This window comes from Mauremys mutica, chromosome 3 (genome assembly GCF_020497125.1).
Source record: "Mauremys mutica isolate MM-2020 ecotype Southern chromosome 3, ASM2049712v1, whole genome shotgun sequence".
NCBI lineage: Eukaryota > Metazoa > Chordata > Testudines > Geoemydidae > Mauremys > Mauremys mutica.
This window is the reverse complement of record NC_059074.1, coordinates 130,595,286-130,618,398: the sequence shown is the minus strand read 5'-3', so window position 1 is coordinate 130,618,398 and position 23,113 is coordinate 130,595,286. Positions and strand designations below refer to the sequence as shown.

At 44.9% G+C, this 23,113-nt stretch overlaps 1 long non-coding RNA gene across 1 annotated transcript in view; it reads left to right on the top strand.

The window, feature by feature from the left end:
• LOC123365613 overlaps positions 1-23,113 on the top strand; it is an 89,864-nt gene that overhangs the window by 19,713 nt on the left and 47,038 nt on the right. Inside the window, exon 2 of the long non-coding RNA XR_006577661.1 lies at positions 8,251-8,395. This is a non-coding gene — a long non-coding RNA (uncharacterized LOC123365613). The remainder of the gene's footprint in view (positions 1-8,250; positions 8,396-23,113) is intronic.

The window sequence follows — 23,113 nt, the reverse complement described above, 5'->3', positions numbered from 1 at the left end:
TAGTAGGATGGAAGCAAATTGTGTCTCATTGTGACAATCTGACTGTTGGTTCCCCTCCCCCTCCATCCCCTGCACACCGTTCCCTGTGCTTGGAGCAGGGTAATTCCCAGGTGCTCTGACTGGCCCATCATTCCCCACCCACTCCCACCCGGTGTGTGTAAAGGATAGCATAGCAGCCCCATGGAGGCTCCGTGCTGTACTGCACAGCCATCCATCCTATGAGTAGCCTGTGCAGGGGACAAGGGGGTGCCTTATATGCCTTTCCCCCCCCAAATGGCTTCACGACTCTGGCCATGACGTGCCCCAAACATCTGAGAGCATGAGTGGGAGAAGGAGGATCGGGGTTTAGCTGAATTTACTTTCTGTTAAAAAGAAGTGGTCAGGCAGGATCAAATAATGGGCGCCCCTGTTATCAGTGCTGCTGATTTCAGTCACCAGTCACTTCAGCTGCTCTTCTTCCTTTCAGAGCTATGAGTGTTTCTAGTACTTCTGGGAGCCCCCTCCAATGTAAGAGCAGGTGGATGAAAAGTGTGGAAATTCTGCCCTCCCAGACACATCAAAGACCCAGCACCTTAGGAGTTAAATCAGATCCCCCCCCTCAGGACAGAGTTCAGGATTTTCTGTAATAAAGACTTCCCCACCATCACACCCACAGTGGTCTTTCCGATAGCTAGTGCCGGCCTTGTTTCTGGTCTACCTAATTACAGATATGCTGCTTAGTGGCCCAGGTCACACGGGCCCTGCTGCATTGCACAGTCACACAATTCATGTGCAAATGTCAGGTTTCAGAAGATCAGGGCTGCCGCGGGGGGGTGGAGGAAGAGAGAAAAGAGGAAAGAAAAGGGGAGGGAATAAAAAACAAGCAAGCAGCCAGAATGTTACAATACAGTGGATATGGGACAATAGCAGCCGCATATGGAATAGGTCACTAGCACGCCATATGTTAGCCCTGCTCAGCTCTGTGTCTTAAGCCCCATTTTTCATATTGTAATTAGTACCGATTGCTAATCCACTTCACAGAGAAATGGTTTGTGCTCTGCCACTTAATGCATTTTTATTTTTAGGTTTAGGGTGGGTTTTTTTATAAGATGAGGGCTGCATTCACTAGGAATGGTTAGCTTTCTGACAACTCCCCAAACGAATACACAAACAGTCGGGGAAAGGCATGAAATTCATCTTGTCTTGTAAAAGGCTAAATCCATGAAGCTTGGTTTAGGGCATTCATTCTACAAAGCAACAGGGACGCTGGGAATGAGAATACAAAGTGCTTTGTTTGTTTCCTTTGTCTGATTTAAATGGTGAAAGGTTCTTGCTCCACATAATATTTCATCTGTCTGCAAAATTGAGGGTATTGATGGACCATGAAATCTCCCAGTGATCAAAACATGAGTTCTCCCACTCAGCAACTCCTTATTCTCCCAACACACATTCTAGCTTTCTCATATAAACCTGCAAAATAAACAAGGGTCACTTGTATAGTTTGATAAGTTCATGCTTCATTCTGCATGGCATGAAATATTTCACAGCAGAGATAGTTTTTCTGCTTTCTAATTATAAATAGCTGGTGATAGTAAATTGTACTGATCCTGATAGCATGTCTATCTGTACAGAAGATTTTATGGGGCCCTATGTCAAATTGTCCTGTAATGACTCAAGAGCATGAGTACCAACTTCAGGGCAGACTGTTAAGAAGCAGGGCACAAACCCCAAGTTGGATGAGAGTTTTATACTTAGTTTTCACCAACCATTTATTAAGTGTATAACAGCCTAATCACAGAGTCACAGGCAGTCCCTTTGGGTATTCCATTCTATCTTGTCCCCCAGGTAATCTTGCCTTTCTAACAGATGGACCCTTACACCAAAAATCACTTATTGCAGGTCAATTGCATTATACAATCTTACACCAAAGACAATGCTTGTAGCCAATCTTGTAATAAACTATCTAATTATTTATTAACTAAGAAAAATAAATGAGAGTTATTTACAAAGTTAAAGCAGATAAACATATATACACATAAATGAGTTCTAATTTTAAGTTTCAAAAAGTAATAGAAGCTTCTATAATAAGCAAGCTCTGTATGTTCTTTAGGGCTAACCCAGACTAAGTACTGGGGATCTTTTGCTTATGCTTAGTAATCCTTGCCCCTCAGAGTCCTAGCAGCATGAAGATAGTTTCTCCTTGTCAGGGACTTTTATTCCGTTTCCTGCTTTGCTGAGCTCCCAGCTCAGCTGATGGGAGGAATTCACTTGCAGGTCTCCTCTTCATGGGGGGGTGGGGGGTGGAGGAAAGAACGGGTAAGAAGGGGGAAGCAATCTGCAAAATCTTTTGCCCTCTTTGATGTTCCACAATAGTTCATCTGGTTTTGATAGTCCTTCTCTGTGAGGCAGGACATCTTTCGTTGTAGGCCAGGATTTCACACTAACTAATGTTTTTCCTGTCAGGTGATTTGCACAGCTACAGAGGGTTATCATGCAAATGCTCAGATGTTATCTTACAATATGGGATATAGATGGTATAAGTGAGATAAATGCATGCAGCAATTTACAAGCATTCAATAAAGTCTAAACACTAAGCACGTTTTTACAACTGTAATACCTATTTTAACAATAACAACACACAGGAGAACCAGACTGGTTCCAGCTATGTATTTTTCAGTGTTTACTTGAGGTATGGAGACCTTGACATAAGCTGGCACCCTATGTGAAGGAACCTATTCAGTGCCACAGCCAGATCCCAATCCTACTATCGCAGGACCCCTGAACATCCACATACCCACATCTCTCCAATCCAGCTGCTGAGTTAGTGTAGTTTGTGAGGCTGTCTGAGCCTTACCCACTGCAATTGCAACAAGCAAAGCAGGGAAGGGAGCTGATCTGCAGAACAAGATCTCTGGTTTGGCAGCAGTTCCAGGATCTGAGAGATTCAGGAGGTGGGGTGGGGTGACAACATGGTGGAGAGGCTAAGTATATGGGTAAAATGCCCATATATGGACAAAGAGCTGTTGACTGTTTGGTGATGGGATGGGATCCTTGGATGCACAAGACTCTCTGCGCCTGCACCAGTAGCACATGCCGAAGGCTGTCACCCAGTCTCACAGCATAGATACCTGCCAAACCCCAGCACTGTGTAACTGGTGCAGTAGGACTAAATTTGCTGTTATGACACCACACTTGACATTGGTGGTTCTATTCCATTTTTCTCTTTTATTGCTAGCCAGCACTGCAAGTCCACTGTCTGGCTCCTGCTCAGGTGGAAGCAGGATCAGTCACTTTCCTATCTGATTGAGAGGTCTCATCCCTTCTTTCCACTATGTCCAAGAGTTCTGCATAACCTTTCTTTCTGTTCCCTTCAAGACCTTTTTACTTTAGCACTTGTAACACTCTTCTCCGACTCCCACAGCACCTGCTCTTCCCGTTAGGGGCTGCTCCAGGCACCAGCGCAGCAAGCGCATGCCTGGGGTGGCAAGCCGCGGGGGGCAGCCTGCCAGTCGCTGTGAGGGTGGCAGGCAGGCGGCTTTTGGCGGCTTTCGGCAGCGTGCCTGTGGGAGGTCCAATGGTCCTGTGGCTTCAGCGGCAATTCGGCAGCGGGGATGCCGATGGCACGGCACCGGCGGACCTCCTGCAGGCATGCCGCCGAATCCATGTGACTAGTGGACCACCCACAGGCGCACCGCTGAAAACCTCCTACCTGCCATGCTTGGGGCGGCAAAATACATTGAGCTGCCTCTGCTTCCTGTAAGCTCTCTGATTTACCCTCTTTCATTTCTATAGCTGGTCCAATGTTCCTTCCAGCTTTTCTAGTGTTCAGAATAGCTTTGAGTTAAACTTCTGTACTGCTTTTGGGTTTCCCAGCTCGCTGTACCCCAGAGTGAGCCGTGTATCTCTTGAGAGAGTGGGGAAAGTCTCACTGTAAGAAATCCCCAACTATTTGTAGGCTTGGGGCCAGCCAACAGGAGGTCTGCTGAGCCTCCTCATGCCTTGCTGGAAGGTAAGACAGGGAGAGAGAGTGAGTTAATTTAATCAAACTGTACCAAACCTTTGAGGAATGATTCGGGAACAGGTTTGAGGTTATTGGTTCATTCCATATATCCCCACTGAAGTTGGTTCTGCTGGAGGGTCTAAAGAATACTCTGTCAGGCTGGAACATTCCTTGGAGAAATATAATGAAAGGGAGGAAAAACTGGCAGCTCTTCATACATGTGGAATTCTAATTCAGACCATCATCCATTCTAAGTCAGAATTCCACCAATGGATAATTAGTGGGTGATGGCTTAGAATTTGATGAGCTGCCACTTAGAATTACAGTCCGTCTGCTTCTGGGACAGTTGTGCAATGATTTTCAAAAATACACGTGCATTTGTGTCTCTTAAAATAGAAAATATAAAACATGTTTTATTTTAGTCAGTCTGGCCTGAACCATAACCCAGGATCCAAATGTCAGAACTTTGAAAAAGGCAGAATCAAACCACCCAAATCAGCATGGATGCTCCTGAATTTGGCAGTTTACAATTTTCATCCAAGTATAGAAGTTGCTAAAAATGTGAGGTGTACAGATTTGGCCCAGGACAGAGACACATTTGAGTTGCAAGCTCAAGTCTGTGGTTTAGATCTCAGGTTTCGTTTTGGCCCAGCTCTCCATATTTTTTTAATCTTATGAGGTTTGATTAAATGACTAGATACAATTTTTAAGATATTATCATTGGTTAACGGATAGAATAGAAAAAGCAAGGAAGCTGGTAACTGATCTTTAAGGCTGCATACGTGCCTCCATCTCCTCACCGTATGTTTGCCATTATGTGTAACGGTAGGAGCCCCAGTCGTGCACCAGGACCCCATTTTGCTAGGCACCATACACATACCCAGAACACAAAGACAGTCCCCGCCCCAAAGAGCTTACATTCTAGGTATACAATGAGAGACAACACTGAGACAGTTAGGAGTAGGGTAATAAGCAGTTACAGTGCCCCAGTTTCTTAGCCATATATATACTGTACTCAGATTTCTAAAACATGTTTTAGACACACCAGTTATTACTTGCTATCTTTTCAGAACAGTGACTGATGCTGGTGTTTCCCTCAAAGAGAGTGGCCACTGGACTGATATTTTCCAGCAGGTGTTTTGGTCTTATGATACGAATTAAGACACAGCTCAGTAGCAGAATGCTAGAGCAAGTGGACATTATTCACATTGGTTGCTAAGTTCTACAGTTCATTAGTGAAGTCCTGGCCACACTGAGGTCAATGAGGTTTTTGCCGGTGACTTCAGTGGAGCCAGGATTTCACCTCATAGGCCCACAGAGTTCATACACATTGCATTGATTCATCTGTCTGGATCAGAACACTGCAGTAGCGAAGATATAGTTAGAGTTAAGTGATTTTAGTTTCAGTCACTTAGAATTTTCTCCAGCAAATTACCTTCTGAGGTATACATTTCATGTGGTTGGTCTCAGTCCAGAAACAAAGTTTGATAAAATCATTGTCATTTTCTAAATTATCTAAACACATAAGCATTTGTGCCTGTGTGCTTTGATGGTGGGGGTCCATTACAAATGCCACCGAGAAAGGAGAGCTTATCACCTGTAATGAAAGAACCTCTTACAGTTTATAAGCCTGGTGGGTGGGTGGAATAGTCAGTGTTGCTGTAAGAACATTTACTATCAGTTTCCTAAGCTCACGTTTTTAAAATCTCAACCTTATCTAGCCATTAATATAGGTTCTTAAAGTAGTCGGGACTGTATCATAGCTAATCGGTGCTTATCTTGTGTATATGGGAGCCGTCATAAAGGACTAAGAGAGAACGTTGTATGCAGCAGTTATAATTCTGGCCTTTTAAACATTTAATGGAAACCTTATGTGATTGTTCATTCTGATCCCTTTATTTTTAAATGAAGGCCAGATGGATAAGTGAATAAAGAGTAAGAAGAGTTAAGTAAGGCCAGTAAGACTTACTAGGTCTAGGTGAGGTTTTCCACAACAGACCACTTCTGGTTTGCTTCTGTCTTGAGCAGCATAAACACTTTGTTCACCTATAGGGCCCTATATCTGAGGATGTCAGTGTTTTATAAACATCAATTAATTAATTTGACATCCTGGTGAGGTTGGTAACTAACTTTCTTAGAGAAAGAAATTGAGTCACAGTGAGCGTGACTTGCACTTCTAAACCCATCTTTTTCTCCACCCACTAAGCCGTGCTTCCCCTCCTGCTATCTGATTATATCACCCCCACCTGTGAATCCTTCTTCTGGCTTCTCCTCCTCCACCACATCCTGACCAAGCTTCTTGTCACTATTTTCAAACCCCTGTGTAACTCTGCCGCCTCCTTTCTTTTCATCCTCATCTCCTTGTGCATGACCCCCGCCTTCTTCACTCCATGCACTACGCCAGCCACATCTGCCTATCAGTATCACTGTGCCTCCTTCTGCTCTGGCCCCTTCGCATGGAATGCCCTCCCTGAGCTCATCTGCAAGGCACATCCTCTTTCTGCCTTCAAATCCTACCGAAAGGGCATGCTTCTGTCATCACGGTTGTGGTGAAATGATCTAAATGACTAGTGAGAGGAGCAACTGGGAACAATTTCTTTATCCTATTGTAAAACTGCAGCAGCAGCGCAACCTTTGTTAACTTACCCCTATATACCATGACATGGCCAATCACCACTTGTCCCCTCTGCTAATCAGCTGTATCCCTTACTGCTGCCCCCAGCCTGTCCTTAGACTGGGATCAGCTGGGGGCAGGAACCATCCTTTCATTTCTGTTTGAGAAGCACATTGTGGGTGCTACCAGAAACAAACAAGGACATTAATGTTGGACTCCTGCTCGCTGACCTACTCTGGGGGAAAAGCAACAGCCATCCCACATGCCAGCAAGTCAATGTTGTCCTCTTACACTTACAAGCGAAGTCCAAAGCCCTGCTTTCCTGGCTGAGCTCTGGAAACTTCTGCAGATGTTCACGGGCCAGGCATAGCCCTCAGCCTGCCAAAGCCTTAATGTGGGACACACAAACAATCACCCTTCCAGGAACCTTAATGCTGTGGGATTCATTCCTTTAGTGGAAATAGCTGTTTTTATAACCTCTGCTTCATGGTGCTTCGTTTTGAGGTAAATATTTTTCAGTAATAAAAGTGAGGAGACGCCCAAGGGATCTGGACTAGAATGAGTGGGGCCCTTTGAAATGAGGGACATTTGAGAGGTGTGGATTAGGCTAGGGAGGGGGGAATGATGGGGGAGCACATGGGGGCAGGAGAATTGCATCAGAGTAGCACAAAGAATTATACAGAACCAGGCAGGTGGCAGCCACTCAGGGAACTTCCCCAACCCCCTCCCCCTGGAGAACAGGGGCCCTGTGTTACAGGATGCTGTGCGCTCCTGTTAATCCTACCTCTGCCTTTCACATCATGAAACTGTACACGATTTCAGTACAATTTGGCACAGCTGGAATCAGCGTGAGGAAGGCTGCACTGCAGCTGGTGGCACTGTCGGGGCCAGAAGGAGGGGTGCGGGGAGCTGAGTGGGGAGGGGAGTCTTTCAGCACTGTTTGTCTATTTTACGCTTTCCAAGCCTAAGATATCCCCCTCTGCCTTTAAACAAATACAAATGAGCCATCAAAGGCAGGGATCTATTCCTCTTTAATAAGTAAATAGGAAGGGGGAAATGGGCTCCACAAATGGCTTAGAGCTGTTTTCAAGGAACATGGTGTTTATATTGGGTCAACTCATAATGTCCTCACAAAGGCAGAACTGTTGCCTTCAGTGGAAAGGGTGAGGCATTTCTCTGGGACTGAGCCCCATAATGTTTGTGAGGCTGGTAAAGTCTCTCAGCCCCCCAGTGAGGCAGGGAAGGGTGGTTCTCTTCAGGTTTCAGGTACCACAGAGAAGGTAGGGGAGTATGCTGCGGCAACAGGGACAGAAGTCTGATCTCCTGACTGGCAGGATTGTGCCCTAATCACAAGGCCATCTTTCCGCCCCTTCAGCAGCTCCCTGTCTCAGGTTATGCTGAATGCACAAAGGAGTTTGACATTAGAGGACTATTGCTGAAATGTCGGAGATCAGGTGTGAGTAAAATGGGAGATGTTTGAGTTCTAATGACAACACTCAGCCGAACCAAACCTCCTCGCCATGCCTCAGGGATGGGTTCCTGCAGCACCAGGCTATTCTACATCAGCGGTGCTAGACAACAATAGTGGTGCTGTGATGTTATGTTGCATTTGTCTGCCAGAGTTGGTACTCACAAAAGCTGGTGCTTGGTTTCACAGGATGCAGCACAGTCAGTTCTGGTGAGCTGATTCTGGAGGGTGAGTCTCTGCCTACATAATTTACCCAGCCCATGTGATGTACAACGCTTAGAGCCCATCAAGCCTCATATGACTGAGGGGAGTTGGAACAATGTGCATCAGCATGGTAAGGAGGCCCTTTCAAAGTCAGTGTTAACATCATAATCCTATAGCAAATATAGCTAATAACCATACTGAAGGAAAACATCTAACACAGAAGGAAGGTGGAGGGGTGACAGCTACTGCAGCTATACCTCACCCAATATTGTTAGCAGCTCCTTCGGAGGGATACACACCCCATCATTGCCACGGTGTCTCACTGTTGTCTTAAAGGTCCCTTTCAGCTGTGGTGGGCACTAGCTGAAGATGCCATTTCCAGACAGGACCACTCCAGCTGGCTGTTCCAATAGGCCACCTGGCTGCGGGAGGCGACACTCTTAACACAATGGCTTCTTTAATGTGTCCGGGGATGACGTTAAGACACAGTGACATAACAGTTGGAAGCAGTGCCTGGAAGACACAGAAGCAGAGCTGTGTTTTGCTGGAGCTGTGGAGTGTGGCTGTTATGTGTGTGTGTGTGCTTTACTGCTGCTTTGCTCTTTAATCTGTCTTTGTTCAAAGTAATAACATGACTCCATACTAACTGTAAATAAGACTAGACTAGGGAAAGATTTCTTGAACCTTGTCCATTTGTTTCACTCTGAATGAGGAGTTAACCCACTCCAGAAATCCAAACTCTGTAGTCCCAGCAGTTCTCTTAGAATATACATAAAACTGGGGGAATACTTAGTGTGAACCATATGCTATTTCCTAGGCAACCTGCTACTAAGCTCTGTCAAAGGTTTACCGTGAAATCCCCAAAACACCTGCCTGATTTCAGGTTTCATATCAAACTTTAAACTCAACTCACTTCACTTATCATGTGAATGAACCTGGGCCCAATTTTGAGCAAAACTGGGGAGAATTGTGATTTCAAGTGGAACACACGTGAAACTTGCCCTATTGCCTGTTTACAGCACAACACTGGGTTTCATCTGAATTTTGCTGGAAGTTTTTTGGTTTAGTTTGAATATAAAATTCCAAGTGGAAAATCAGAAGGTCGTAAGACTCAGAACCCATGTGACCCAGAACTCAAACAAAAGAAAACGCCTTTTTGAAGCCCTGTGAACTGAAGTGACCAAGTTCTGCCCAGCTATACCAGGGGCGGTTCCAGGCCCCAGCACGCCAAGCACATGCTTGGGGCGGCATGCCGCAGGGGGCGCTCTGCTGGTCGCCGGGAGGGCAGCAGGCAGGGTGCCTTTGGCGGCGTGCCTGTGGAGGGTCCGCTGGTCCCGCGGCTTTGGTGGACCTCCCGCAGGCATCTCTGCGGAGGGTCCGCTGGTCCCGCGGCTTCCGGAGCCACAGGACCGGCGAGCGGCAGAGCGCCCCCCGCGGCATGACGCCGTGCTTGGGGCGGCGAAATGTCTAGAGCCGCCCCTGAGCTATACATACCCAAATATGGGGCAGAGGGGGTATCATGATGTGAAGCTCAATTAGTAGTGTTGTCCCTAGCATTAATCTACTAGGGAAGACATGGACCATTCACAGATACTAACACTCATTGACATTTCTCAGACAAAATGTTTTTCATCAAAAGAATGTCCTTTTTTAAAAATGAAGCATTTCTCAAAAAACCCTCCTTTTTTGAAATATTCAATATTTTGTGAAAGATTTATAAATTTTTTAAAATCAGAATGTTTACCAAAACTACTGTTCAGCTGGCTATTGAAACTTTCTGTTTACAAAACACCTGATTTTCTGTAAACAATTTTTTTATAATGATTTAAATGTTAACCTTTTAACTTTTGTTTAAATGGGTTTTGAACCCTGCACATTGGAAACTTCACAATGTTGTTGGGTTTTTTTGAGGGAGTGAAATTCTTAAAAAATATTGACCAGCAATTATTTGATTTAGATTCTTTACCTAATGAGATGCTGTATGAAATTGCTCACAACTGGATTAATCTAAGGGGTTGTAATAGCTAGGAAATCAGCATCTCCATTTTCCCCCCTCATGCTACCAGCTGTATCGTGCTTTTGTGTAATCTTGGCAAAGAGCCAGCAAGTTGTCAGTTAAGCACATTAGATCATTATCCAGCATCATAACCATATCACAGAGCCATGCAATGCTCTTAAAGTGATAAAATGCTGGCTCCCTGGGGAATTTCAGTGCAATGTTTGTGGTGGCACTTGTTAAAATTAAAGGTCTATCAATAATTCCCACCAAAAACTTCATTTTGGAGGGAAACACGTTACAATTTAACAATTAAAACTCACTCTGGGTTGAAAGTCGGGGTGCAGAGGGGAAAGATCTGAATGTTTATAATTATTGATCTTTTTCATTTTTTAAATTGAAATACATTGATTTGGCCATTTTTAAGAAAGAGAAAGGCAAAACAACTAACCTTTGAAGTTTTCTAGAGTTTATTAAGAGTTTTTAAAAGGTTATTTTTTTGCAATACATTTGTCCATAATGTGGATTATTTGCTTTCTTTATTTAAAAAAAATCACAAATGACCAACACAGTGAAACTTAAGCATCTTTTACCCATGTAGAAGCAAAATGTACAATGTTTTTTTCACTAAGCACTTGTTGTTAAAATTAAAAAGTAATATGCTAAAAAATTCCCTTATCTGTGTTACTATTAACACCTTATTGTGTATTATTCTGAGACCTAGTTGTGCAAATACATGCTTAACTTAAGCACATGAGAAGTGTTTATAGGGTTTGTATTGTGCACAGGTAACAACTTCTAGAACCATAGAAATGTAGGACTGGAAGGGACCTCAATAGGTCATCTAATCCAGTCCCCTGCACTTAAGCAGGGCCAGTGCAACCATTTAGGCGACCTAGGTGGTTGCCTAGGGCGCTAGGATTTGGAGGGCGGCATTTTCTTCGGCAGTGACCGCAGCGGCCTGATCTTCGGCCACCCCGGTCGCCGCCAGCATTTAGGTGGAGGGAGCTGGGGCAAGGGAGCACGGGAAGGGCCGCCTGCAGCAAGTAAGGGGAAGGGGGGGCAGCATGTAGGGGAACTCCCTGTCCCAGCTCGCCCCTGTTCCACCTCCTCCCCGAGCACACCGTGGCTGCTTCACTTCTCCCGCCTTCCAGGCTTGCGGCACCTAAGCTGATTGGCGCCGCAAGCCTGGGAGGCGTGAGAAGTGAAGCAGCGACAGCGTGCTCGGGGAGGATGCGGAGCAGGGATTGAGCTGCTTCACTTCTCCTGCCTCCCAGGCTTGCGGCACCAATCAGCTTAGGCGCCGCAAGCCTGCAAGGTGGGAGAAGTGAAGCAGCGATGGCATGCTCAGGGTGGAGGCGGAGCAGGGGTTAGCTGGGGCGGGGGGGTGCCTCAGGGCAGATGGTGGGGGGTGGGGAGCTGCCGCAGGGGGAGCGCCTCAGGGCGGAGCTGCCGCGGGGGGGGCACCTCAGAGTGGAGAGGGGGAGCTACCACGGGGCGGGGAGACGCCTCAGGGTGGGGGCTCGGGGACAGGGGAGGGCGCAAGGTGGAAGTTTCGCCTAGAGCAAACTTGCACCAGCCCTGCGCTTAAGGCACAACTAAGTAATACTTAAACCATTCCTGTCAGGTCTTTGTCTAACCAGTTCTTAAAAAGCTGTCAGTTTATATTATAAATATGAACTTTGTCACTTACTCTGCTCACTTTCTGCACTCGCTGATCTTGGATAGTGATAATACTCTATCTCATATCACTGTAATTGCTTGCCAGTTTCACTTTATGGTTCTTATGTACTAGATTAATAGATTCTAACTTAAGAACAGAAGCATGGCCATACTGGGTCAGACCAAAGGTCCATCTAGCCCAGTATCTGTCTTACAATAGTGGCCAATGCCAGATGCCCTAGAGGGAAAGAACAGAATAGGTAATCATCAAGTGATCCATCCCCTGTTGCCCATTCCCAGCTTCTGGCAAACAGAGGCTAGGGACACCATCCCTGCCCATCGTGGGTAATAGCCATTGATGGACCTATCCTCCATGAATTTATCTAGTTCTTTTTTGAACCCTGTTACAGTCCCGGCCTTCACAACATTCTCTGGCAAGGAGTTCCACAGGTTGATTGTGTGTTGTGTGAAAAAATACTCCCTTTTGTTTGTTTTAAACCTGCTGCCTATTAATTTCATTTGGTGGTCCCTAGTTCTTGTGTTATGATAAACTTCCTTATTTACTTTCTCCACACCAGTCATGATTTTACAGACCTCTATCATATCCCCCCTTAGTCGTCTCTTTTCCAAATCTAAATCCAGAAGGGACCATTGTGTTCATCTAATCTGACCTTTAGCACAACACAGGTCATAGACCTTCCTTCTTGAATTCCTGTTTGAACTAGAGCTTATATTTTAGAAAACATTCTAAATTGATTAAAAAGTTTCCAGTGACAAAAAAATTCACCACAAACCTTGCTGTTCCGGTGGCTAATTAGCATCACAGTTAAAAATGTGTGCCTTATTTCTAGTCTGAATTTGTCTAGTTTCAACTTCCAGCCTTTGGATCTTGCTATACGTTTGTCTGCTAGACCGAAGAGCCCATTATCAAATTTCTGTTCTCCATGTAAGTACTTAGAGACTGTGATCAAGTCACCCCTTAACCTCTTTGATAAGATAAATAGACTCAAGGAGCTCAATCACTAAAAGTATGTTTCCAATCTTTTAATCGTTCTAGAGGGTCTTCTCTGAACCCTCTTCAGTTTATCAACATCCTTCTTGAATTGCAGACACCAAAACTGGACACAGTATTCTAGTAGGGGTAACACCAGTGGCAAATACAGAATTAATATAACCTCCCTACTTGTACTCAAGATTGCCCTGTTTATACATCCGAAGATCACAATTTCTATTACAGTAGTGCCTAGGAGCCCTAGTCATGGACCAGGAACCCATTGTGCTTGGTACTGTACAGCCACAGTGTTGCACTGGGAACTTATCTTCAGCTGATTATCCACCATGACCCCCAAGTTCTTTTCAGAATCACTGTTTCTTCCGAAACAGAATCACTGTTTAGTCCCCCTCCCATAAGTATGGGCTAAATTCTTTGTTCCTAGGTATATGACTTTACATTTGGGTATATTGAAATGCATACTGATTGCTAGCACCTAGCTTAACAAATGATCCAGATCACTCTGTATCAGTGACACCCGGTCAAAAAGGGATCCTGGTGGCTCCAGTCAGCACTGCTGACCGGGCCGTTAAAAGTCCAGTCGGTGGTGCAGCAGAGCTCAGACAGGCTTCCTGCCTGCCCTGGCTCTGTGCAGCTCCTGGAAGTAGCCAGCATGTCCTTGCAGCCCGTAGGTGCAGGACCAGCTAGGGAAGCTCCGTTGCTACCCTGGTCCCCAGTGCCAGCTCCGCAGCTCCCATTGGCCGGGAACCATGGCCAATGGAAGCTGCAGGGGCGGTGTCTGTGGGCGTGGGCAGTGTGCTCTGTGCAGAGCCGCCTGGCTCCGCCTCCACCTAGGGGCTGGATATGCCAGCTGCTTCGGGGAGCAGCATGGAGCCAGGGCAGGCAGGAAGCCTGCCTTAGCCCCGCTGCGCTGCTGACCAGAGCCACCTGAGAAAAGCGGCGCCTGGCTGGAGTCTGCACCCTAAACCCCCTCCTGCACCCCAACCTTCTAACCCAGATCAGAACCTCCCACACACCCTAACTCCCTCCCAGATTTTTTTGGGGGGAAGGGGTTTGTTGGCAATACCAAAAAACTTGAAAGAAAAAAAATCAGGTCAAAATGAAACTTTTAAAAATTTTCAGCAAATCAAAAAGTCGAAGAATAATTCGTTTTGGGTTGCAGTAGTAATATTTTTTCAACCCCAAATGAAATGTTTTATTTCAGTTTTGAACATTTTTAATACAATTAGAGGAAATTTAAAATAAAAACATCAAATGTGCAGTTTGAAAATGTCAAAACAAACCATTTACCCTTTTTTTTCCAGAATATTTTGTGGGATTTTGAACAAAACAATTCAGTGAAATTGATACAAATTAGCAAAATATTTGTGGCACTGGATCTACATGTTTCTCTTGAAAAAAAACATTTCATTGGAAAAACCTTGCCCCATTGTAGTGGCTTGTAAATAGCGATGAATGGCCTACTTTGGATAAAATAAAAACCCACTTGAGTGTGGGACAATCTTGATGCAAACCGGAACTGGATCTTTTTGAGAGAGAATTTAGAAAAAAAAATCTCCCTGTGCTGGGTTTTGAGTCTCTTCTTTCTCCTCCGCCTGCATGTGCAGCCAGGCATGTTACAACCCATCAGCGCTGACAAGATTCACTCATTCTGTGCACTTAGGGCCAGCCTATGAGAAGTGCTGAACACTCACAGCTCCCACTGGAGCTGGAGGCCCCTGCTGCTCAGCACTTCTCAGGATCTGGCCTGTTCAGAGGTGAGCCTTCCCTGCCACTAAGGCTCATCTTAACAGCTGAGTCATAAACACTTGAAATAGAGGTTTATAACAGAAGTGACAGAGTAGCATTAACGGTAACAGAGTAAGCGGTAACACCATAACACCAGCTACACAAGCAGCATTCATGATTCATGAAATCAGCCCTTAAACCTCAGAAGAAACAAAGCAAATACATATTTTAAACTGATATATGAGGCTGTTATTCTTTCATCTTAATACAACTACAATCATGTTTTATTCATTGAAAATACAGATTTTTTTGTCCTCTCCATTTCCATTCTCCCTCTTCCCCCAGCCCTCCTTCCCCTTACAGCAGCTATTACTAGGATCTGGCATTACAATTTAGTACATCCCTCCGGATGGTGTTCCCCCCCACCCCCCACCGTACTTCATTTCTTAGCCAGCTGCTTTGTTTTATTGGGTCCCTGAGTGTGGGTACTGCAGTCAGGCAATTAGGTTCACCAAAGGGTGTTTAATCTTTTATATTCCAAACCACTGAGCGGCAATGGGGGTGTGGAAGGAAAACAACATTTGAACTGCACATGGTTTTGGTTGCTTGCTGTTGAGGAATGGTTCTGGGGGGCAGCAATCCCAGGTAAAGAGAAATAACCTAACCCACAGAGCAGGAATGCCCTAGGCGTTTTGCTGGCCAGGGCGGAAACCGTTTTTGGCAACCCCCATCTCAGAGTGGGCAAGTGGCGGGAGGGGGAAAATGCCAAGTGTGACAGTGATATGGTGCCTCCTGGAAGCTGGTGGCCAAGGGACCGGCCTTCTTGCGTATCCCTAGAACTGGCCCTGCCAGAGAGATAAGGATGTTAGTTTTCTAACACACCAGGGCCCTGAGTCTGTTGTCTCTTCCACCTGTATAAATGAAGAGTAACGCCACTGAAGTCAGAGGAGTTGAACAGATATAAAACCACTGTAAGTGTGAGATAATTCAGGCAGGCAGCTTGTTTGGGTTGAGACTGGAGTAAGCAAATGAAATCAGATAAAATAAGAACCAGACTGAACCTTTAGCCTTAACTAGAACCAAACCAATCTTTAGAAATGTATTTGTAAGAAAATCCTGGTTACAGCAATAACACTTCACACTTCTCTAGGGCCGGACACCGGAGGATCTCAAAGCACTTGTCAAAGAGCATTATCATTCCCCACTTAACCATGGTAGGACAATTGAGGTACAGGGAGGCTAAGTGACTTGCCTAAAACCCCACAGCAAGCAAGGGGCAGACAGCAATGGAACACCAGTGTCCAGAGTCCTAGTCCCCTACACTAACCAGTTGATACACCTTTTCTCCAACAATTAGTATTTAATGGACATCTGAGTTACTGTCACATGGAGGCCAGGAAACTCCAGGAGTGTCCATTCTCAGAATTACATTCACATTCTTCCAGCAGGATGGGTGGCTTGCTACTCCTTTAGAAGTGGCCAGGAGTTTTGTTCCCTTCAACCAACCCAAGTAGATTCCCCCTGAGATTCACATGGATTTTGGGGCTGAGTCCAAGGAAGCCACATCCATCTTCTGAGCAGAGGCCCTTTGCTTCCACAGTGGCTCACAGAAACTTCTCAGGCCCTTACTTTCAAATGCCAGGGAATCCATGCTGTGGTGGAAGAAGTGGGTGAGTGTTGACAAGGTCAGAATTAGGGTTCTTGGTGAAGGCCCAGGGCCCTGTGTGCACGAAGTGGAGAGTTGCATACTGCGAGCAGTGATCATCCCCTCAACATCCACCCTCTGCCACAGCATGGGTCCTGATCCCAAAGCCTGTGGAGCTCCACTGAAATCAGGTAGGGTGACCAGATACCAAGTGTGAAAAATCAGGATGGGGTGGGGGGGGCTATATAAGATAAAGCCCCGAATATTGGGACTGTCCCTATAAAATTGGGACATTTGGTCACCCTAGAATCAGGGGAGGGAGCGACAGGGGTGGTGCTATGTATTTTGCCGCCCCAAGCACGGCAGTCAGGCGGCTTTCGGCAGCGCACCTGTGGGAGGTCCGCCGGTCCCGCGCCTTCGGCGTACTTGCCGCATAATTGCCGCTGAAACCACGGGACCAGCGGACCTCCCGCAGGCGCGCCTCCAAAGGCAGCCTGACTGCCGTGCTTGAGGCGGCAAAGTACATAGCGCCACCCCTGTCGCTCCCTCCCCTGATTCTAGGGTGACCAAATGTCCCAATTTTATAGGGACAGTCCCAATATTCGGGGCTTTATCTTATACAGCCCCCCCCCCATCCTGATTTTTCACACTTGGTATCTGGTCACCCGCAGATTACTGTCCCAGGCACGCGCTTGGTGCGCTGGTGCCTGGAGCCGCCCCTGGGGAGCGATGATGTGGAGGCAGCATTCTGGCTTTCTGCAGCCTCAGGAGGCAATTCCCTGGTGTTTTACTAGCTGCTGTGGCCATGCTCCACCCCCTCTTGGCCCTGATCCAAAGCCCACTGAAATCACCAGGAGGCTTTCTCATTTGTTTCCAAGGGCTCTGCAGCAGACTGTTCATCTGCTCTCTGTAAATACTTGAGTGACCAAGTTTAACCTACCAACTTGTTTGTGGAAAGTGAACTTCCAAGTACACATATGCAAGTATTCCTGGCAAAAATATGAATATGTTGCAAGGGTGAGAATTTGTGCTGGGAGTGATTGTTCAGTCATCCAGTTGGGGAACAGGAATAATACTATGTGAATTATCTGGCCAATCATAACTAAGCAACCATGTCAAGCTTGAATATTGCCAACACAGGGCATTGTTTGTAGTGGTGACACGGCTCAATAGGCAGCCCTGTGATAGTGAGATCATCAGAGTGATGGAGCACAGGATTTTAGCCAGTCAGATTTCCTCATGAGCAATGACCGTTAGAGTTTTGGGTTCCTTAATCACACAGTGCAGTTAAGAGTGTGGAACACTAAACTGTTCTGAAGTAGTGGGAATCACTGTACCATTGATTGTCTGCTGTGATGGGCTCTGTGTGAGAGCTGCAAGCTACTTCTTTCCCAACAGAAACAAACAGGCTCTGTAACACTTCTGCCATCATTACATTATTGAGTATTATATTTCTGACAAAGGTGAGCACTTAGCTTTAGGGGGTTCCACTTGGCTTGCTGCCCAGTCTGATTAATCTCAAGGAAGATACTGACTGGCTGCCTAAAAGAAAACAACTTTAATGGCATAAAAGATAATGACACCCACATAATGAGGAAACGGTGCTGATTTTAGAATGGTGTCATCCATAAGGAGTACACCAGCTGGATCATGTCCAATAATGACCTCTTAAGACTTCTACCAACTCCTCCTCGCTTAAACGGTTTCACAGTATTAAATGTTTTCTTTTAATTTCCCTGCTCCCTGTGAGTGCTCAGTCTCTCTGATTCTGTAAAAAAAAAAAAATAGGGAACATAAGAGAGATATCAGACATTTCTCATGCATTCAGATCACTTCATTAAACTCACAACCTGCTGCAAGGCACAGCCAAAACCAGCAACATGGAATGTTAACTCTGCCGACAAAAGAGGGACGCTTTCCGATGGGACTCACACCACCATTTCATTTATAACCACTCCTCCATTGCATTTTAACGAGGCTGGGGAAGCAAAATGAGGTAATTGACTCAGATGAGAGCAATCTTCCTAATATCGGGGGAGTGGAGGTGTGAGGAAGATAAATGGGATATCTCTGTTTGGGGCCAGTTTGATCATCTCAGCCTGTGCTGTCCTTGTCCTCTCTTGAACATTAAACATAACAGGGATTCCTAGTCATTATTGCTTAATTGTTATGGGATTTTCATTAAGTCCAGCTTCTGCCTAGTCAGAATGAGTCAGCTACAGCACAGAGAAGCTTAGGCCAAATATTTTCAACCTTGGAGGCCTAAAGGTAGGCAATGATGGAGCCTAGTTTTCTGATGTTTTCCCCAGGTTTGGGGAATTGGTTCAGATCCAGGGTTTACATTCACAGCTGTTTTGTGGTTTCAGTTGAAACTTTGGGTAAAATGTTCATAGGTGCCTAACTGACTTAGGAGCCTACATGTCTGAAACTGAGCACCCAAATTTAATGGTGCCTTTTGACCACTAAACAGTTCCTCAGTTCTCCATCTGTAAAATGGGGATAATACTCCCTCATGTGATGGAGGTGTTGAGAAAATAAATTATTTAATGTTTATGAAGCACGCAGATACCATAGTGAAGAGCATCATAGAAAAGCCCATAAGGAAATGTAATAATTCTGTCCTCAGAGCAGGGTTTGATTAGTGTGCAGTAGATAAATCCTAGGACCACACATTGAACAATGAGAAGAAAACAAATGTTGATATAGTTGCTCATTATAAGCACTGTCCGTCCTCTGCATTGAATGAGGCACGGGACCTGTGGAAAAAACGGTATGTGATTGTTTAATTAAAGAGTGTGTCATAATGCATTATGCATAAGGGGGCCAAATAAAGGCTGCACAGGCAACCTTAATTCTGGCATTTCCTAACTTTTGAGTACTTGACTTTGCAACCATAATATTTTAATGTATTTTTTGTGTGTGTAATTAAAATATATACTGGAGTAATGCCTAAAGGCCTCCGTTGTTCTAGATATTGTAGAAACATATACTAGCACACTTAAAACACTGTACAGCTGTAATGCTTCAGTGTAGACACTCACTACATATATGGGAAGGGTTCTCCCAGCGCTGTAGTTAATTCACCTCCCCAAGAGGTGGTCGCTAGGTTAGCAGAAGAATGCTTCCTTTGACCTAGCGCTGTCTACACCAGGGGCTAGGTGGGCAGAGCTACATCTCTCAGGGGTGTAGATTTATCACACCCCTGAGACATAGCTATGCCGATGTAAGTTTCCGGTGTAGACCACCCCTAAGAGATAGTTCCTGCTCTAAAGACCTTGCAGGCTAATGAGATGAGGCAGACAGCAGGTGGGAAGAGAGAGCCATGAAGTGATCTGTTCACATCACACAGCAGGACAGCAATTAAGCAAGGAATAGAAGCCAGGGCTCCTGACTCCCAGGTCAGCTCCCTGTCCACTGAATCACATTGACTGTCCGATGTAAAGCTTCCTTTGAACCAATTGGAGTTGGGTACTTATGTCTATAGACAGAAGTTGGCCTATAGTCAAGTCCAGTTTTAAAATATACAATTATTGAAATTGGGGATTGCTTAACCAGTCTGGTAAAGCAAGAACTCGACCAAACATCTAACCAAATCCAAACCTCTCTCGGAGTAAAACACACACACAACAAACACAAAAACAGTATTTTGTTTGGTGTGGATTTTCAAGTGTTCTCTACACTTCTTGGTTTCAGCCAGGATTTAGGAGCAAGTACGGTCACATGAAGCCATTATGCCTACTGCAGCCACATTCTTAATCCCATAGTCTGAAGAGTTTAGTCTGTCTTTGTATGTGTGTGCACAGGGCCCAGCACAGTGAGGTCCCCAGTTTTGATGGGGGCCTCTGTGATTTGCGGTGATGTAAATATTAAATAATAATCCAAATGTAATGTGAGTCCAAAAACCATGGAAATCTGTCAACATTGTCAACCTAAGCATTCAAATATAATGCATCAAGCCCCATAAAATCATGAGATGTTTAAAAATCATTAGATTTTTTTCTTTAAAAAAATACATTTTGGATTCTTTACATTTGCCTTCTGGGTTTTGAACCTGAAGGTATACTGGGGAAAAGATTTTTTTTCCAAACTTTTCTCTTGAACAAAGAACTGCAAACTTAATTTTTTAAAAATGGAAGTTGAAATTCTCATATAATAATGTGACTTCAGGAGCTGGAGTTGTAGGAAAAACATCAAATATTGGAAGAACTGTGATGGGATCATGAGAGTTGGCAATGGTAGTCTCTAGGCCAAATTCAGTGTTTGATGTATATAGAGACAAGGTAAATGTAAATGTAAATCAGTCAGAAAACCAATATAAGTGGGTAGAACTGAATGCCAAATTTTCTGTTCACATTACAGTACTTGAATTCTGCATGTACTGTAGATACATGCAGAATGGGATATTCCCATTGCAAACAATTAGAGCTGTCTGTAAAGCAGTTCAAATGAGAGCTTAGCCATGGGTAACACGGGCATCTTTGTAAAGAAGCATTTGTACAGTTGAAATATTGGTGGAGGAAGGGGGTGGGGAGGTTCTGCAGTTTAGGAGACTTCAAAGGGCAGGCTCACAAAACAAACACAGTCCTGAGAGAGGACTATGAAAGAAAAGGAAAGGAAGGATAAAAGTGACTCTCATTGGGTGAAATGAAGTGAACCTCTCGGGTTTCTTGGGAAAGGGTGCGGAAAACTCTTCCAGCATGTCATTCATGTGACCACCTGGAGCCAAGTAAAGAGATGCTTAGGTTCAAGTATTTCACATCATGTGACTGTGCTCAGGACTTGTGTGTGAGCCTTTCCCCAGTATTGTGGAGCTGATGCTTTGCCATCTTGGTTCCTTTGGCATAAGGTTTCTGTCCGTATGTTCTGGCTAGGCAGAGTTACTGTCTCTGTACAGGCACAGCAACATCATGGGCGATGATGCAGCCTAACAGAGGAAAAGGAAGTGGTCAAAAGTCCAAGTCATATACTACCCCTAAATTCACATGTACCACTCCCACTGGGCCTGATTCTGATCCCACACTCATGTAAATCCTGAGTAAATCCATTTTAGTCAATAGGGTTACACTGATGTAAAACTGCTGTGAAATCGGGCCCACTGATTTCATTGGGACTGGTTCGCGCGTAACCTTAGGGCAGTTTTTTTTTAATAAAACAATCCTGCTTTGTCATTATTGGTTTGTTGTTTTGCTCATTGCTGTTTAGCATAGAACCATTAGGAAGTTTGAAATGGAAAGCTGTTTCCTTGCCCTCTTTGGCTTTCCTCGGTTAAGCGTGCACACACTGCTTTGTTATTGCAGGCTCCGTCGGCACTGATTTTTCTTATGGAAAAAGAGTGCGTCAAAGCATTTGTTTTGAGAAAGAACACAAAGAATTACGTGGGCTTTGCAAACAGAATAAACAAAATAGGTAGGTCAAGAGTTAGGCCTGCCAACCATAACAGTATCTCTTTAAACACATAACAGAGTAAGTTTCCCGTAGGCTCAGTTTTCAACATCAGTAAGTCATTGTTCCATTTCACTGTTCCAATGAGGACAAAGACCTTGACATGAAGAGGCTCAAAAAATGCAGAGCTCCAGCTGCTCCATTAGCTATTTTATTAACGAAAGACTGTACAAAGGCCAAATCTTCAGCTGGTGTCAATCAGTGTAGCTCCATTGACTTCAATGGAGTCACGCCTACTTAGCCAGCTGAGAATTGGTCTCAATGATGTTTAGATGGGTTATTTCATAAAAGATATTTCATATCTTGAGTTTTACCTAGTGCTGAATTACAGGCTCCTTTCTGTTCTCCCTTCCTGCCTCTCCACGTTGGGGAAGCGATCTTTCCCCCTCTTCCCATGCTGCTCTCATCATTAGAGAATTAGTTACTGAAGGCAGGTCTGATTCTGATCTCAGGCTGGTATAAGGCAAGAGTGACTCCAATGGAGTCAATGAACTTATACTAAATTAAAACTGGTGTTAGTGAGACCAGAATCAGGCGCTGGAGTGACTGAGTAGGTGAACAATATAAGTTAAGCACTCAGCTATAGGTTACACAGGTAGGGACACTAGACCCTGTTTTATGGTTTGAGGGACTGTTGTTCAGGACACTCACTGTATCCCTTGCTCTCTTCCCAAAGTACAATAGGATCTCCGTTTTCCATCTGGACAGTAGAAGGAAACTATTTATTCTCTGATGTGAAAAACACCAGTGTTAACAGTATCACCTGTCTACCATTACATAGCAGTGTCAGTATGAGGTATGTGCTCTCCTTCTGGTGTGGGACTTGAATAGGGTGAACAGATGTCCCAATTTTATAGGGACAGTCCTGATGTTTGGGGCTTAGTGTTATATAAGTGCCTATTACTCCCCACCCCCGTCCCGATTTTTCATACTTGCTGTCTGGTCACCCTAGACTTGAACTTAGTTTTCCTGCCTGGAGATGAGTTCTGGGCCATACTATACAATAGGTTTTTAATAGCAATTCTGTTTCCATGTAGCATTACATTTGAGCTCTGTCAATTTAACAGTAACACACAGTCCCAAGATTTGAACCTCTATCTCCTGCATAACTCAGCCTGTCATCTCTCCTGGCCCAATGCCTGGAGACTGGTCTTCGACCACTGGCTTTTTACTCATGATGTGCATATTTGTTCCACTCAATATTTTACATGTTTGCAGCCAGAATCCTGGTTTATAAGCAATTAGGGGAAGCATAAGCTGGGAGAAGCAAAAGCAAGGGGGGTTGGGAGGGATGAGGACAGGGGGCAACGCAAATCAAAACCAGAACCTCCTACCATGCATGAGCATTCCACAGGCTGTTCAA